General features: G+C 34.0%; 1 protein-coding gene and 1 long non-coding RNA gene across 4 annotated transcripts in view; one reads left to right on the top strand and one right to left on the bottom strand.

Moving 5' to 3' along the window:
* Positions 1–12,500, bottom strand: part of LOC106884093 (uncharacterized) — a 380,074-nt gene that overhangs the window by 22,999 nt on the left and 344,575 nt on the right. The gene's annotated exons all lie outside the window — the stretch shown is intronic.
* LOC149131147 (uncharacterized) overlaps positions 2,570–12,500 on the top strand; it is a 161,808-nt gene continuing 151,877 nt past the window's right edge. For 2 of the 3 annotated variants that reach the window (XR_016238457.1, XR_016238459.1), the window contains exon 1: positions 2,570–2,957. This is a non-coding gene — a long non-coding RNA (uncharacterized LOC149131147). The remainder of the gene's footprint in view (positions 2,958–12,500) is intronic. The other variant, XR_016238458.1, reaches the window with a different exon arrangement.

Below are 12,500 nucleotides of genomic sequence, written 5' to 3' on the forward strand. Positions count from 1 at the left end.
GGATGTTTTCCTTTTGTTTTGTTTCTTCTTGTTTTCGTTTTCTTTAAAGAGAAAACAAAATAGTTCCATCATAATAGAGAATCCGAAGAATATGGCATTTGTAGCAAGCATTGGCAAAAATTATAGGAATTAGGATCGCTTTGTAAAATAGGGAATCAATCAGGCGTAGGAGTGGCTGTGTGGTAAGTAGCTTGCTTACCAACCTCATGGTTCCGGGTTCAGTGCCACTGCGTGGAACCTTGGCCAAGTGTCTTCTACTATAGCCTCGGGCCGACCAAAGCCTTGTGAGTGGATTTGGTAGACGGAAACTGAAAGAAGCTCGTCGTATATATGTATATATATATATATATATATATATATATATATGTGTGTGTGTGTGTGTGTGTGTGTGTGTGTGTGTGTGTGTGTGTGTGTGTGTGTGCCTGTGTTTGTCCACCCGCCATCGCTTGACAACCGATGCTGGTGTGTTTACGTCCCCGTAACTTAGCGGTTTAGCAAAAGAACCGATAGAATACATACTAACTAGGCTTACAAAGAATAAGTCCTGGGGTCGATTTCTTCGGCTAAAGGCGGTGCTCCAGCATGGCTGCAGTCAAATGACTGAAATGAGTAAAAAAATAAAAGAGTATATATAATATACACGACGGACCTCCGCACAATTTCCGCCCACCCAGTCTACTCCAAAGGTTTTGGTCAACCCAGGGCTGTAGAGGAAAATACTTGCCCAAGGAACTATAGTTGAAATAAATATATAAATAAACACTTCTTCCGGCATCTCTCGCTCACACTTCAATATCACCTTGATCGACAAGATTGTCAGGCGTCGTTTCGATACAGCTGGTCACATTACGCCGTTTATTCCTCTCTGTAACTCCAAACGTAACTCCAAACGTAACTCCAAACGTAACTCCAAACGTAACTCCAAACGTTTGTCTCACTTCGTCGACCTGCCATTTTGGAGGCCTTCCGTGTTGTCTCGTCCGCTCGCGCGGATACCACTATATATATCACACGTGATTGACCAAACTCTCAGATGCTGTTATACACCGCTGGTCATAATACATTTAGTTTTCAAACGATGCACCCCGCTAGCTAGTCGAGCAGGCTTACACATTTATGTGTGTGTTTGTGTGTGTGTCTATTCGTGTGTGTTTACGTTTGTTCCCCGCCTCCACTTGAGAAACGGTGCTGTTTTGTTTACGTGCCCATAAACTAGTTGTTCGGAAAAAGAGACACTTTAAAAAATTACGTGCTGAAGGTGACGTCTGCGATGACTGAAAGCCCTTGAAGGTGGTGCCCCAGCATGGCCGTAATCCAATGATTGAAACGAGTAAACGACAAGAGATAAATGGTTACAATTCCGAGAAGTAAAAAAAAAAAAAAATCAACCAAATGCATTTATTTATGAACGATACCACATGCTGGCCGAAATTGAGACAGGGTTGACAAATGCCAAGCAATTATCGTTGAATTAATTGGAAATTCTGTTCTGCCATCATCAAGAACGAAAAAGTGAAAAGAGAAATAATTTCTTTCATGCTGTGAGAACGATTGATATAAATTTTCTTTTTCTAATTGTAATTCTGTTACCAAAACAAATTTTTATTAGCGAAATCTATTTTCAGTTGATACATCACCAGCGTAGAACTTTGCAAGAAAGAGAAGCGGAGAGCAAAAACGAAAAACAACTTAAAAAACAAAAAGTAACAAAGATTGTATTTGCTTTTTGTTTTTGTTTTTCGTTTTCAATAATTATAGTATTCTGATACCAGAAAGCATTAGTAGTCTGCTTGGTGGCGGGTTAATGGTAACTCGACCACAAATGTAAGATATACGACTTTGAATATGTTCTGGCAATGAAATTGGGTGAAAAATAGATGGACGCCGCAGCGTTTTGCAGCGAAACTGAAAAACTATTCCAATTTCGGAAGGTAAAATAATTAAAAGAAAATAGGAACGAAAAAGAGTCTGAAATCGATTATTTGGATTTTGGCATCTCGTTATTATGTTTTCAGATATCCTATTTCGTTTGATAGCCCGTGGAAGTTATTCTGTGATTAAAGAAAGTGCTGGACGTTCAATGATAATGAAATGTTTATTGGATAAAAAGCACAGAAAGGATTCATTCTAGATTGGAAAAATAAAACCAAATATTTAAGATTCTGAGATTACTACGGAATAAACTATGGAAGAATTGCTTCTGATGTTAATTGAACTTTAGAAGAATGGTCAGAATCTTAGAAAAAAATCGTTAAACGCAAGGAAAGTGATTCTTATACAAAGTAGGGAATTGTTAGGTCTGACATCACCTTAGCCGAATTTTCTCTTTGGCGATGGAACACATGGCTTTGCTAGGAACAGTAGTTATCCGTTTGCAGAAACGTCAATCTTTAATCTTTTGTTGTTTAACTCCTTTCAGCCATTGAACTGCAGCCATGTTAGGGCACCACATTGAAGGATTTTAGGCGAAAAAAATCGACCCCAGTTTTTAGGTTTTCATTTCGTTGTTTTTTTTAAACTTTTACTTATTGTATCGTTTTCTTTTGCCGAACAGCTAGGTGCCAAGGTGTTAAACCAAGACCAGGTGTAAAGCTGTATTTGTGGATTAACACAAACACAAATACACATCCACTCACCCACCTACATACAAAAAGACATTTTGTAGAAATCGTAAAATATTCTGTTATGACGTCATTTCAATTTTGATTTTTCAACTAAGAATATTAAAGGGATGAAATGATATAATAATTTAAAGTTCTTTTTGGATAATTTCGTCGAGAGATTCTGCTGTATTTCTTTTATGACGTCATAATCCGCCGATTTCTATCAAATACTCGGTTTGAGTTAGCTTTCATCATCATATCTTCAATACTTCGGATGACATTAACGTCCGATTTATAAACCACTTTTCTTCTAACCAGTAAAGCATCGACATATTTCAGCGACTGTATGATGAGGTAAGCATTAAATTCTACACAGATAACTTGTTATACATACATTCATACACACACAAATACATAAACACTTATAAATATATGTATATAGTTTATGGACGAGAGGCAGATATTCACCGCATAGAATACATTTCGTAGTGCTCAAGAGATTCAAACTTGAGCAAGTCCAGGAATAAATGCAAGGATAAACTAGTTAAGCAAGTCGATATACCAAAATTATATTAAATATCGACTTGCCTAACTCGCTTATCCTTACATTTATTCCTTTACCAGCTCTTTATTCCTTTACCAGCTCACGTTTAAATCTCATGAGAAGAATGAAGTATATATATATATATATATATATATATATATATATATATATATATATATGTACATATATGATCTAAATTGACCTTCATTCACACAGGGTGGAACTTATCAAATAGTTGTTTATTTCTTGGTATTTGATGGGTTTGTTGTGTATGTGGTACTTATATATCGATACTGGTTGGTTAACTGGGAATCTACCGTGAGCTAGAATAATACTTATTCAAGTATATATACATATGTGTGTGTATGTATGTGTGTATATATATATATATATATGATTGTTGGACATTTATTTTTCATTCACTATAATTGTTTCTAAATATTTACATATCACACGAGGAAACATATATAAATATGAGTGTGCGTTTGCGTGTGTGTGTATGTGTGTATATGTATATGTGTATATGTATATGTGTATATGTGTATATATGTGTATATATGTGTATATATGTGTATATATATATATATATATATAGACATGCATACATACATACATACATACATACATACATACATACATACATATATATATATATATATATATATATATATATATATATATATATATATATATATATATATATATATATATATATATATATATATATATATATATATATACATATTATATATATAGATATATATATATATTATATATGTGTGTGTGTGTGCGTGGATGGGTGGTTAGACTATTCGTATCAGGATCGTAATGTAGTGAGTTGAATTCCCGGTAACGCGGTCTGCCCTTGAGCAAGACACTTTATTTCCCGTTACTCCAGTCCACTAAGCTGGTAAAATTGAGTTTTTGAAAGGACCAGCCTTGTCACATTCTGCCTGATGCTGAATCCCCCCCAGAGAACTACGTTAAGCGTACACGTGTCTGTGGTGTACACTCCCACTGACTCGTTAATTTCATGAGCAGGCTGTTCCGTTGATCGAATCAACTGGAATAGTCATCCCCATAACACACGGAGTAGTAATGCCTCATACATACATACATACATACATACATACATACATACATACATACATACAAACACATACACGTATACACACAGGCACATACCCATATGGCTCTATCTTACGAATATTTAGTATGCCGAATACCTCGCCCTTATACTAATATTTTCTTAATAACAGTAGACGTTAGCGTCAGACTTTATTTTATCTTTAATTGAAAGAAAATACTTATTTCTACAATAATATATACTTCATATTCCGAATACGTCGACCATTTATTATAAGTACTTGTTAAAATAAAGAAATTTCCTATTTCCTATCCGTTTCGTCGCTTTGGATTCTCATCTGATAAAGAAATGCAAATTATTGCTTTTTCCCACTCGCAACTATTTTTTCCGTTTATTCCCTTTGACAAGAATACGTTTTATATTCCATTCACTTTATTGGCCATTTCAAACAATTTAAAGCCAGATTAAACAGTTAAAAGATTTTTTGTTTGTTTCTGTCGATAGATAATAATAATAATAATAATAATAATAATAATAATAATAATAATAATAATAATAATAATAATAATAATGATAATAATTTATCATAGATCATTTTTATATACAAAAAATTCTTCTATGCTGCTGCTGTTTAGAAAATCTGATAGTTTCCCATACTATATTAACGTTAAAACACGATAAATTCTTTACAGTAATCGCAGAAATACACTCACATACACACACACACTCACACACACATGTACACACACATTCATATATATATATATATATATATATATATATATATATATACATACATGTATGTATGTATGTATGTATGATAATTGAATATTGGAAACTATTCAATATGTACTGACGTTTGGGTATATATACATATATGTATATATATATATATATATATATATATATATATATATATATATATATATATATATATATATATATATATGTATATATATATATATATATATATATATATATATATATATATATATATATATATATATATATATATATATATATATATATATATATACATATGTATGTATGTGTATGTATGGAGTAGGTAGCTATGATAATTGAATATTGGAAAATTTTCAACAGGTACCGACGTTTGGTTTGGTAGTCAGAGAGGAATTTCAAAGTAATAGTCTTTGAAAAAGTTCTTTTTTTTTTTTATCAAATATTGATATAAGAGAGAACTAGAGAACCTGCGCACCTTTATAAAAGAATACGCCAAAAAAAAAAAAAAAGAGTAAAAACAAGAGAAAACATCACATTTTGTCAATTTAGAATTTAGAATTTTCTCTACGTAACATAAAAGGATTCTCGAAAATTTGTTTCTCGCAAATGGAAAATGTCTATTATTGCCGTAAGTCTGTTATTAGCTTGAGATATTTCGTGCGAAATCCCTACTTCTATTGCAAAACATTGTTGCTCTACTTTTGGTGAATAATATTTCTAAAAACTAAATGCTATATATTTTTATTCTATTTTAGTTAATATAAAAAAAAAATGTCATACTATATGATAAGATGGTTTTACAACACTTCTAATACTAATGGCTGATTCTATACATTTTCCCGATAAATTTGATGATATGTTGGCGGTGGGGTCCTAGCTTTTAGGCAATAATATTGTGTAGCAAGCGAAGAGAGAAATTAGCTTCAGAATCAGTGAAAATATAATGTAATTCCATTTTGCGATTTTTCAATAAAAAACAACTCTAGCTATTGGTTTTCCATAGATAATATCTGAGTCTTTAATGAATTTTCTTCAAGGAGATATAACATCAAATAACAAGTTAGATTTCAATGACATAAAACGTTTGAACTCCTGGCTATCATTGGTCGATATTAATATATGTCAGTTACCTCTTGACTATAACTATGACAATATATTTTTCATACCCGACAAACGAGCCACTTCGTTGTTTTTTGTTCTGCTAGAAATAGCAACCAAAATTTCAGTTACCTCCTGTCTATATATAAGCTATGTAAATATATATACATATATATATATACACATGTATGTATATATATATATATATATATATATATATATATATATAAGGTATGTAAATATATATATATGTATGTGTGTGTGTATAAATATATATATATATATATATATATATATATATATATATATATATATATATATATATATATATACATATGCATATGACAACATATATTATACTTTTAATAGCCAACAGGCGTGGCTGTATGGTGAGGAATTTATTTCCGAACCACCTGGTTCTGGGTTCAGTCCCTCTGCGTGACACCTTGGGCGAGTATCTTCCATCGTAACCTTGGGCCCACCTAAGCTCTGTGAGTGGATTTGGTAGACGAAAGCTGATTGAAGCCCGTCGTATTTATTAATATATATGTGTATGTTTATGTACGTGCGTGCGTGTGTCTGCGTCTGTGTTTGTCCCCACCACCACCACTTGACAACTGAAACTGATGCTGGTGTGTATACATCCCCGTTATGTAGCAGTTCGGTAAAATAGACCGATTGAATAAGTACCAGGCTTAAGAAAAAAAAAAAGAAAAAAACAAATACTGCGCTCGATGCGTTTGACTAATATTCTTCAAGGTCGTGCCCCAGCATGGCTGCTGTCTAATGACTGAAACACGTAAAAAATAAATAAAAAACCGAGCCACTCTATAGATTTTTTATCTGCTGGAAATAGCAGCCAAAATGCCAGTTACTCCCTGTCTAAAGATATGACAATATATTTTTAGCAGCCAACATCACAGCACCTTTGTAGTTTTTCGATCTGATAGAAATAACAACTAAATCTTAAATATTACTCTAAAATGGGTGAAGATCTCCCTTGAGTCGTGAATGACCATGGGATTGCACTTAGAAAGTTCCTCCCTGAGGCACAAGCCAGGTCAAGGTTGTTTATGGAGGACCAACAGTCACCCATGCATACCAGCTTCTCTTCTCCATACCTCAGATGTTGTCCAAGGCAAAGACGATGGTCAATACAGCTTGGCACCAGTGATATCGCAAATAATTTCTACAGTTGGATGGACTTGAGCAACGTGAAATAAAGTGTCTTGCTCAAGAACACAACACACAACCCGGTCCGGGAATCGAACTCACAGCCTCACGATTGTAAGTCCGATGCTCTAAACTTTAAGCCATGCGCCTTCTCTAAATACCATTCTACGGTCTTATAAAAGGGTGGACCCGTTCGGATACCAATGTGTCTTGGATTTGCTGTTTGAAAAATATAACGAAAGATATAATAGGAAATGATTTTAATCATGAACAATCCAAAAGGTGCGCCAGAAGACGTGACATATGCCTTAAAAGTATGCGTAGGGTAGCTCAGTTTCGCCCTTCGCTTCAGAACGATTGATAAATAGCTACGTAGAGAGATAGATATACACGCCTGGCCAAAAGTCACCTGACTGTAAATCAAAACTATTTAATTCCAAGATTTATTTATGTTTAACAACTGAATGAATTTAATAAAAGCACCTAAATATGAAACATCATGAAAATTGTTCAAACTGAAGCCCTTCTTTATTTCATAAATTTTGCCATGAAGGCGTTACATAGAGGGGACTAAGACAAACAGACATAAAGAAGCTGCGGGCTGGACACGAACATTAATAAATGAAATGAATACAAAAAGATGAATTAAAAATGGGAGAGGCACCGGCGCCCGCTTACCGATAACTCCTCAAAAACCTTGTTCAATACAAATCATGATTACAACAACAACATCAAATCAAATCAAATTCTATAGTCCTCTACATCCGGGCCCCCAAGCAAGATTCCTGCTGCCTGCAGGAAAACCCGCATTGGCTGACCCGACTTAAGGGAGATGAAGCCCTTCTTGAGCGACACATTGAGCTCCATCTGAGTCAATACAGAATTACAGACGGTATTTATGGAATTTTGATTTACTGTCGAGTGACTTTTGGCCAAACTTGTAGAAATAGATTTAAGTCAAAATTCGGTTGCGTGTTCCGCAATCGAAATATTGTTGATGCCGGAAAACCTGGTAACCTCAATATTAGATAATGAAATAATTATTAAACAACGTTAATTAGTTGATTAATTAATTTCTTTGTACTGAAATAAACATGCAATAATTGAATATTGTTATATTGTAGAATTCATAATAGCTAAGTCAGTGGATTTTTTTTGCTTTTAACAAAATAAAAATTATCCATTGTGTAGTTAAGAAGCTCGATTTGTAACAGTGTGTTTTTAAATTCAATCCCATTGTGGTGTGGTACCTTGGGCAGGTGTCTTTTTTTATCGCACCGAGCCCACCAATGCCTCAAGAGTGAATTTGGTTGAGGGAGATTGTGTAGATGCCAGTCACCCTATGTCTTTATGTGCGTGCGCGTGGGTATTTGCATGTGTGTATGTGCATGTGTGTATATATATACATTTGTGTTTGTGTTAGATCTCACACCTCCGCCTGACAACCGGCGTTGGTTTATATGACAGAATAAGTACCAAACTTAAAAGTTAAACCCTGTGGTCGATTTATTTGACTAGAAAAACAAAAACAAAAACAAAGCCAGGATCTAAAGACCTAAATAAGCAAAAAAAAAAAAAAAAGATAAAATTGTCGCCTTGTTGAGGCATCGGTAATTTTACATGTTACCAGTTGCTAAATGCCGAAGCCCTTCTCATTCAGATAACCTGTCCCAAACCCTTCTAACTGTACTATCTCTGTAGGTTCAAGGAAGAGCAAATTTGAACAATTTTTCCAAAATATTTGTATAAATGACAGATTTTCGAATAATAGTAATAATAATCCCTTCTATCATGGGCACAAAACCTGAAATTTTGGGGGAGAGATTAAGTCAATAAAATCGATACTAGTACTCAACTGGTACTGACTGAATTTATGGACTCCGAAAGTATGAAAGCAAAGTCGATCTTGGCGCAATTTGAACTCAGAACATGCAAACGGACGAAATACCGTTAAACATTTCGTCCAGCGTGTTAACAATTCTGCCAGCTCACCGCCTTAACAACAACAACAACGACAATAATAATAATAATAATAATAATAATAATAATAATAATAATAATAATAATAATAATGATGATGATGATTTCATTTGCCTCAAGGGTGAAGGATGAGGGGAACAATACAGAGACAGACATAAAGTGTGAGTGGGGTAGCTATAATGAAATGATAGAAAAAGATAATAATAATAATGATAATAATACTAATAGTAATAATAATAATGATAATAATAAAACAGGTTAAACGCCATCTTGAATTTAGTTGAGTAAATTTCTACATTGAATTTATATGTTAATGTCTTATCATCAACAAATAATGGACCATTTCACCTAAAATATTTAAATAACTTTATCAAAATCGCGTCATTAAATATAATTTTCGCTTCAGTGCCAAAGAAAATTTGTATAAGTCTTAAAACAGTAAGCGATATCGTTTACATTATAGCTGAGATGAATATTAACTGGTCGTTTAATAAACATCGATCGCTAATATCCAACAAGAAATGAACAACTTTGTGTCACTTGATGTGTTAGAAAGAGTAGTCAGATCTCCTTCATACCAAACTCCACAGTTTTTGTATGAGGGAAAACCCGTAAGATAACGTGGCCCTGCATATCAGATGGTTTGGTTTGGAAAAGGTGCGTAGGCGCTTGATCAAGATTTTCGTGAAGCTGATACGCAATAACGGGCCGACTAAAGCCTTGCGAGTGGCAATGATAGGCAGAAACTGGGAGAAGACCGTCGTGTATACACACACACTTGTATGAATGAATGCATGTATAGGAGTGTTTGTTTATGCATGTGTGTGTGTATATATATATGTATCTATGTATGTATATATGTATGTGTATATATGTATATATATGTATCTATCTATCTATCTATCTATCTATCTATCTATCATATATATGTGAAGATGTACAGGTATCAATTCATTACGGCCGTTTCAAGTAGCTCCTTTAATTGATTAATGAAAGCATTACGTCAATTTGAAAAACTCGTTCTCGTCAGATGACTTCATATGCTGTAGCGGGTACTGCCTTGAAGAGATTTTAATCGAATGAATCGACTCCAAGACTTATTTTTAAAGCCTAATTCTTATTTTATTGGTCCATTTACCGAACGGCTATATAACGGGAACTTAAACACACCCAACACCAGTTCTCGTACGGTGTTGGGAGATAAACACACACACGCACAGACACACAACCACACACGCACCGTCACACAAAAACACACTTATATATAGAACGGGATTCTCTCAGTTTCCGTCTACCAAATCCACTCACAAGGCGTTGGTCATCCTGAGGCTATAGCTGAAGACACTTGCCCAAGGTGCTACGCAGTGGGACTGAAGCAAGAATCATGTGATTGAGAAGCAAGCATCATACCAAACAACCGAAGGATTTCTCTGAGAGTGGTTTTTACAATGTGAAATTGGAAGTAAAATGATTAACACATGGTATCTTTGCTAGATATAAATAATTTTTAAAGTCTTATCTTGGTTGAAATATAGTCCGTAGGTGAGAAATTCGTGAAAGATTTTAACAAGTGAACTCTCTAATATCTTTTATTCTCCCAATAGTCTTGGAAAGGTCAGAAGTAACTCACTTTGGCTGACAACGTTAATAATTATAGTTGAAACTGATGTTAAACGTCAAAGGAATTGAAATGCATCATAAAATTTGTAGCAGTTTGACTTATGGTTATATGTTATGGGAATAATTTCTCATGGTAGAGGGGAAATAAATAAGGTTCTTTACTTTCGCGAGTAAGTATATCAGAAAGAGATAAGGGTGAGAGGCAAAAGAAAAAAGAGTAGATATTTGAAGATGAGAGATGTGTCAGAATCTAGATAAAGAGGGATGGTTTGTTGTATTTGATACAGGAAAGATAAAGATTACAGCCTTGCAGCAAAACAGAATCTTAGTTGGAATACTTCTATCTAGAATGTTCGAATGCATACATGAAGTGTATGCGAGTGTGTATCTGTGTGCAGAGGACTGTTTGTGAGTACGTTCTGTTATGAACGTATATGAATGTTACCAAGAATGCGTATACGTGTATATATATATATATATATATATAACTTTATATATACACATGCAGATACCATGAATACGAGCTATGATATTTTTTGTAAGGTATTGCTGGGTTTTATGAGAGATGAGCAGCTGTTTAAGATTCAAGAATCATCAGTTTGGCGGTATGACATATTTGACTTGACAGACAAATTGTCTCTGGGCTAGATTTAACTATATATTTTTCTGCGAAATCTTTTTCGCTTGCAATAGTGTTATCACACACTATTACTGTCAACCAATGTCTTTGTGTGTATCTTCCATCTGGCCAGTATTTCATTATTTCACTGTCTTTGACCACCACCACCACCTCCTCCTAACTAACACTGCCACGATCCCTAGAGCAGTGTCTTCTGAAGAACAACGGTGTTCTGTCGAAAACAAAAACAATTCTGAAGTTCCCTGAAATACAGAGCTTTCATAAATTTCATGAAAAGATTTTCTTCAACAAATGTTTTTTCACTAGTTTCAAAATAAATAATTTATATATATATATATATTACATAACCTAAACCTCCACATTGACTCATTTCACAAGTTCCACATAATAAAACAACGGCTATCTAGTCCAACGAAAATGCTTTTTCTTGTATTTGTTGCTCCATTCTCCAAGTATATATATATATATATATATATATATATATATATATATATATATATATATATATATATATATATATATATATATATATATATATATGTATGTATGTATGTATGTATGTACATATACTCTTTTACTCTTTTACTTGTTTCAGTCATTTGACTGCGGCCATGCTGGAACACCGCCTTAACTCGAGCAAATCGACCCTAGGACTTATTCTTTGTAAGCCTAGTACTTATTCTATCGGTCCCTTTTGCCGAACCGCTAAGTTTCGGGTACGTAAACACACCAGCATCGGTTCTCAAGCAATGTTGGTGGGACAAACACAGACACACAAACATATACACACAGACATACATATACATATAGACGTATAAAACGGGCTTCTTTCAGTTTCCGTCAACCAAATCCACTCACAAGGCTTTGGTCGGCCCGAGGCTATAGTATCAGACGTCTCGTCCAGATGGGGAATATATGCGCCATGAAAACCAGGAAACTGGCCCTTAAGAGTCGGCAAAACTCGAGAAGGGAACTTTACTTTAGTTTTACACACAAATCTCTATCTATCTA

The sequence above is a fragment of the Octopus bimaculoides genome, chromosome 25 (assembly GCF_046866305.1).
Source record: "Octopus bimaculoides isolate indiv1 chromosome 25, ASM4686630v1, whole genome shotgun sequence".
NCBI lineage: Eukaryota > Metazoa > Mollusca > Cephalopoda > Octopoda > Octopodidae > Octopus > Octopus bimaculoides.